Below are 6,774 nucleotides of genomic sequence, written 5' to 3' on the forward strand. Positions count from 1 at the left end.
AATAAAGATTATTATTATTATCATAATAATAATAATAATCTTTACAAATAAAGATTATTATTATTATCCTGGCAGGAAACACAGTGACAGGCCGCTAAAAACACCAGTTTTGTTGTGTGTTGGTCTTGAACAGCACATGCAGCACTTGAACAGGTCTGTGGCTTGGGAAGCGTGGCCGATTTTTCTACAGACTCTGTCGTTTCGAGTCACCGACTCGAAGTCCTGCTGAATTTCTTCCACTGCAAATACGATCAAAGGAGCCTGAACCGCATTGTCCATCCACTTCTTGTAGCTTCTCTTCTTTTGCTCCATTTTCCAAATGATCAAAACACAAACGAAGTGAAGCTTGAAGAAATAAAGTTTGCAGCCAACGTGGGAATCTGAAAAGTCCTACCCCCCTACTAGGCTCTTTTTTCAGGGAAAGTTTGGGGTTGAGGGAAAGTTTTTTCCCCGGGTAATTTCGGTGGAAACTTGCCGAGATTTTTCAAAATCCCGGGTAAAAACTGATAAAAGCTCCTGCGGTGGAAATGGGGCGGTCCCTGTAAGGAGGGGATGGATCACAAAAAGCATGACTTTCCCCAAGGACTTTCCCCAGGAGACAGGCGTTTGGAACCATGTGAACTTTGGGTGAGCTTTAAGACATTTTAAGGTACCTCGTCACAATGTTGCTTTTCCTACACCTAACCATATTAACTTTCCGTGAAGTACATAACTTCATGTTAACTACGTAAGGTCACTTGTGGGGCGCAAAGTTTAGGATATCATATAAGTTGTTGTATGAGGATACGTCGATATGATATGTATGACAATGTACAAATGTAACGTATTCATGTTTTGAATGTATGAAATGTGCAATGCTAGCATTTTCTTCTGCCAACTATGCTGGCACTAATGCAGGGGTCAGCAACGTTTAGGTCAAGGTCAAGGTCAAGGTCAAATTTATTTATATAGCACATTTAAAACAACCGAGGTTTGCCAAAGTGCTGTACTATCAATAGAGCCATTTTTGACCAAAAGTTACAAAAAATATTTTACACAGCCTATCAAGACTAAATAGCCTATGAACATTAATAACAGGTCCAATAAATATGTTTTACCACAAGGTTACTACTCTGCAGTGTGCTATTTACGATTATTTGGTACCTTAATTTTGCAGCGTTGGCAGTAAAAGCATACAAATCTGTCCTCACTAGGTATAATAATGATTAACTGACGATCGAGCAATCAGTTGTTAAGAATGCAATGTAACTATTTTATGACAAAGTGGCCAGCTTGGGATCTGGAAGAAGAGCAGAGCAGTGACACTGGAAAATTAAGCGGTCAAAGTGAAGCATTATTCAGAAATATACAATGTGTTTCGTATGTCTAGGCCTTTACATCTTTAGATGTTTCATAGGCTATGCAATGGTGTCAGAGAATACGCATTATGTTAATGTAAGCATTTGTTTAGATTTTTTTTATTTGTTATTTTTTAGTATAGCAAAGTTTTTATGTTTTTTTTTAAAGCACAATCGATTGATTAAATTTGCTATTTTACTCGGAGACTATACTCAAGACTGGCCATTACTATTGAGGTTTGGCAAAATTTAGAGGAAAAGGTGCCAGTAGATGTATGACACACATTTTAGTTAACAAAATGATAACTTTTTTTCCTCCCTGTGCATAGGCCACACAATTTTATAATTGGAGAATGTAAGAATGTCTTAAGGCCCACAAAAATAATAAATAAAAAATGACAATGTTAAAATTTCAACAAACTGACAAAACCTCAGGACAACATCACTGCCAATTTTACTATCGACAAATGCAATAACTTTCTGTCCTTCTTTCACTCAAAAATCAAAACAATACACCAACAACTCATCTCCTCTTTGCCTGCTCACTCCTCTCCTGAACCAGATCTTAAACCACTACCCAGTTATAGTTTCTCATCGTTCTCTCCCCTATCTCCACCTGAGGTCTCCAAACTCATCTCCACCATGAAACTCACCACCTGCCGTCTTGACCCCATCCCATCCCCCCCTCATCAAGGCCTGTCTTCCCTCTCTCATCTCATTCATTACTAGGGCTGATCTTCGAATCCATTTTTGGACATTCGAAGCTTCGGAGCTCAGAACGAAGTGCGCTCGACTATGGAAGCCCGAATGACTGCGGACATTCCTCGCGGAGTCCGCTCCGCTTATAGTGCACAATCAAACAGATGCGCAACTCAGAGCATCAGAAGTGTCTCTGACACCAGACTCTGAGCGGGGTGTTGCGTTTAAGGCCTCCCCCAAAAAACGGAAAAAAAAGCGCCTAAGCTTCGAATCTTTTTTTTCCCACAATCGAATCCCGTGCCATCGAACGAAGCTTCGAAGCTTCGAATTTTTTGGGTCAGCCCTATTCATTACCAACCTCATTAACTTTTCCCTCACCACTGGCTCTGTCCCACCCTCACTCAAGCTTGCTACAATCACTCCCATCCTGAAAAACTGGAACGGGAACGCTCCGTCTATACCCAACTACACCATTATCTTCACTCCTGCCAGTTCTTCAAAACATTCCAATCCGGTTTCCGCTCTCACCACAGCACTGAAACAGCCTTATTGAAAGTCACCAATGACCCCTCTTTGCCTCGGACTCTGGTTCCCTCACCGTCCTCCTCCTCCTCGACCTCAGCGCCGCTTTCGATACCATTGATCATTCCATCCTAATCAACCGTCTACAGTCATCTCTTGGTATCACTGGCTCGGCACTCACCTGGTTCACCTCCTACCTTTCCGATTGTCAACACTACGTATCCGTCAGCAACTGCAAGTCCCACATCACCCTAGTCACCCACGGTGTCCCTCAAGGTTCGGTACTTGGCCCCCTCCTCTTCATCCTCTACTCCTTGGAAATATCATACGCCGCCACGGACTACACTTCCACTGTTAAGCCGACGACACCCAGCTACACATCTCCTCCAGATCCATCACTCCAGTCATTCTTTCCACTATCACAAACTGCCTGACTGACATCAAATCCTGGATGGACAACAACTTCCTGAAACTAAACAGCAATAAAACAGAACTCATCATCACTGGACCCAAAGCTCACCTTCCCTCTCCTCAGGACTTCTCCCTCCACATCGACGGTCACAATGTCACTTCCTCCCCCAGTATAAAACCTCCATATCATAACTGACCCCACTCTCTCCTTCAAACCCCATATCAGCAACATCACCAGGACATCATTCTTCCATCTCTACAACATTGCCCGTCTCCGCACCTCCCTCACCCACTCCACTGCAGAAATACTCATCCACGCCTTTATAACCTCCAGACTCGACTACTGTAATGGCATTCTCTATGGTCTTCCCTCTCCCAGCCTTCAAAAACTGCAACACATACAAAACTCCGCTGCCCAGTTACTCACCTGCACCCCCTCCAGGGCCCACATCACCCCTGTCCTCAAACAGCTTCATTGGCTCCCTGTCCAATACCGCATCCAGTACAAATTCCTCCGCATCACCTACAAAGCAGTGCCGTAGAATATAACAGAGTCGCGACAACGGAAGTCCAAAATGCTTGTGCGTCACGTGACTCATGCAGACCTGGGATAGTTCCCGTTCCTGGCGGGCCATTTAAATACATAATACTGAGAGACAGAACTCCGATTTTTGGTAAGTAGCTGTCAATAACTACATTGATTTATCATATATGTGTAGCACGCCATAAACAGTTACATCTTTATGTTGTTTTTTAAAGTAAAATGTGCTAATATTTGAGGATAAGTGTTAGTTTACTACAGTTAGGTAAGACTCTATTATTCCCAACCTTGGAAATTCACGTTACAGCAGCTCAGAGCAGAGGCAATAGAAAAAGGATAAAATATTTTTTAAATACAAATTAGACATAATGAAAATAATAGAAAATCTATATACACCTTTCACTGAAACAGATACTGTATGCTCATGATTAATAGCTGCACAGGATGAGTGTAATACACATGATGTGTAGTATTTTTACTGTAAAAATATAGGAATGTATAGATATCCCACAGGAAGTGGCAAAATATTGCACACAGGAATATTACACAGTATGTACACAGTGCACAGTTTAAATATAAGGGATGTGGATAAGGATATGTATTTATATATGTATACAGGCCAGTATAAGTATATTAATGACATAGCATAATTATATGATAGAAATGTATTATTACACAGTATAACTATGTGTAATGTGTATATAACATATATTATTGTCTGCCTTGTTTAAATATGTTAGTCTTTCCTTACCTTGGTGAAACAGCATGTTGCTTTTATTGCTTTAAATTATGTTTTCAATTCTGTCCTTAGTCTTGTATGGTTGTCAAGAGTAATCACATCCTAACATTTATTGATAATGTAATGGTTGTAATGATTTATAACTAATGTTATCTTAATTACTTTCAGTGGGACAGAAGGAGACCGACGACAGGTGACTACCAATGACTGTCAAGTGACAGCACAATGGGTCACTGGGCTAGCAGCAGCAGCAGCAGCAGCAGTTTATAGACATACATATTTTATGTATCTTTGTCTTTTTACTATGTACCAATACTATAACAAATTAATTTTTAATAAACTCAGAAACGTGACTTGGATGTCAAGCAGTTTGTCTGTGCCCTTCCTTCTGTGTTGTCCTCTCGTACAGTCTCCACCATGGTGCTGTGTGGGGATGTTCCAGTCGTTTAGAGAGAGAGGTACACATGCACATTTTCTTCATTGACACAGAGATGAGAAATTGTTTTTTGGCTTAAGTCAGCAGGAGTAACCTGAGACTCAATACAGACTACAACAACAAAAATATGTGAGTTATCATTCTCAAATACTGCATTAGCACATTTCCACAAACAAATACCACACTATTGGGAATCTCAGTGTTTGGTTTATTAAAAATAAGGAACAGGGAAAGGCTTGCAAAACCCACGGAGTTGAGACTCAGGGTAAGGGGGTTGTTCATTGCAGGGTGAGTTCAGGCTCCATTGCATCCCCCTGTTGTTCTTGTGCTGAAAGAGAAAAAAAAAGAAAGAGGAGAAATGGTTAGGCACACGTATATATGCCTGGGTCTGACGTTGCCTTGTGAGATAAGGCACAAGTATGACAAGTGGCATCAGTTTTAATTGCATTTGTTTGAAGTTGTTTCATGGATATGTAATGAGTGTATACATGTTCAGTAAGTATAAAATGTTCCTGAATACTGTATGCATTCAACCACTATAGGATATGCCTGTGGGTAGACAAAAGTGAGTTGTGTGTGGGAAGTCACTGCAGGCACATTTTGGTGCAGACCAGTTTGCCAAGACCAAAAAGGGCAAGACAAAGCTTAGAGCAGATTTAATTCCTACCATCTTTGTGCATCACGCTGTGAGTGCCCCTGCACCACAATGCACCCCTGGACCTGTAACATCATTGTTATTGCCACTCCTGAACTGTAACATTAATGGTCCTCATCCTGCAGCACTCCTGACATGAGGCACGCAGCATCACTGCAGTATAATTCCTTAAAATGTTTACTTATATTTCAGTGTTGGGTGCTGTTGAAACTGATCAGCACACTGGAAACCAGCAGGTGGGTCTACCAGCTCTGGTGTATTAATTTGCACTTGTCATAGTGACTGACTGGCAAGCCAATTTGCTTTTGTTGTGCTAACCTCAGCCTCTGCCTACTGTGTTTCATATGACTGGCTCTCAAATATTCATCCCTATCTCATAAGTTATCAGACTTTGATCCTGTGTCTGGTCGTCCCTGTGTCCACAGTTATCTCTTTATTTGAAAAGGTCTAGGCTATTTAATTGTTTAATATCATCACACTGTTATTTATATAAGCAGGGGATTTTAATACAAAGTTGTAACCACTGTATGTGAATGCGTGAATCGGTCAGATCTGCACTCCAGAGGAGAGCCTTCATTAGATTATGCAATATCGCCCACTACTGGATTTGTAAGTTAATGAACTGTAATTAAAGCTCTCTGTGCTTTAATTAGCCGCTATGAAACAACATGACCCTCTTCTATTTTATAATGCCTACTAATATTATAATATTATAATATTATAATGACGGTAACTGGTAATATGCAATGTATTACATTTTCAAAGTAACTTGACCAACACTGTATATCATATATTATATATTCAATATAATTACATATATAATTAATAAAAAATGCAGTATAATACATATTAAGTATGATTCCTTATCTCTGGAACTACTTGAAACACACCTTGTTAAGTTTTAAGTCTCACCAAGGTCGACTCAGCACTTATCTGCAGCGTCCTCTCTCACACAGTGGTCCTGCAGCATCACTGCTCCTCCACCACCCAGTGCTCCTACAGCAGGTTACAAATATACAAGATTACATATCTAATACTGTGATAGAATATGTGTTTAGCATGATCATATGTATAACACACATACCTACATTTTGCTATTTAGAATAATTCCCCATTTAGCCTGGTATGTTTCATTTATCAAAATAACTTATCTTGTGTTTTAAATCTCATTCCGGTCCTCAAACTTCCCTCTCACTTCGCTATCAATGTAATATCAGCTGAGCTGTAAAAATCAGGACTGGAAGCACTCTAACTTCCCAATGTTAGATAAAATGGTTTAGGAGAAGACAATTTAAAACTAACAGACTGTTCATGGTTAGCATTACCTGTATGGTGTGTACAGTATGTACAGTGTCCTAGCCTAATCTGTTATCTTATCTTTTAACATTACATAAATCTACTAATTTAATGGGAGATAATCCACTGACAAGCTTT

At 40.1% G+C, this 6,774-nt stretch overlaps 1 long non-coding RNA gene across 1 annotated transcript in view; it reads right to left on the minus strand.

The window, feature by feature from the left end:
• Window positions 1-4,875: 4,875 nt before the first annotated feature.
• The window catches only part of LOC126384809 (uncharacterized), a 4,636-nt gene continuing 2,737 nt past the window's right edge, over window positions 4,876-6,774 (minus strand). Inside the window, exons 3-4 of the long non-coding RNA XR_007569347.1 lie at window positions 6,231-6,336; window positions 4,876-5,013 (exon numbers count right to left, since the gene is read on the minus strand). This is a non-coding gene — a long non-coding RNA (uncharacterized LOC126384809). The remainder of the gene's footprint in view (window positions 5,014-6,230; window positions 6,337-6,774) is intronic.

The sequence above is a fragment of the Epinephelus moara genome, chromosome 23 (genome assembly GCF_006386435.1).
Source record: "Epinephelus moara isolate mb chromosome 23, YSFRI_EMoa_1.0, whole genome shotgun sequence".
NCBI classification, from domain to species: Eukaryota; Metazoa; Chordata; class Actinopteri; order Perciformes; family Serranidae; genus Epinephelus; species Epinephelus moara.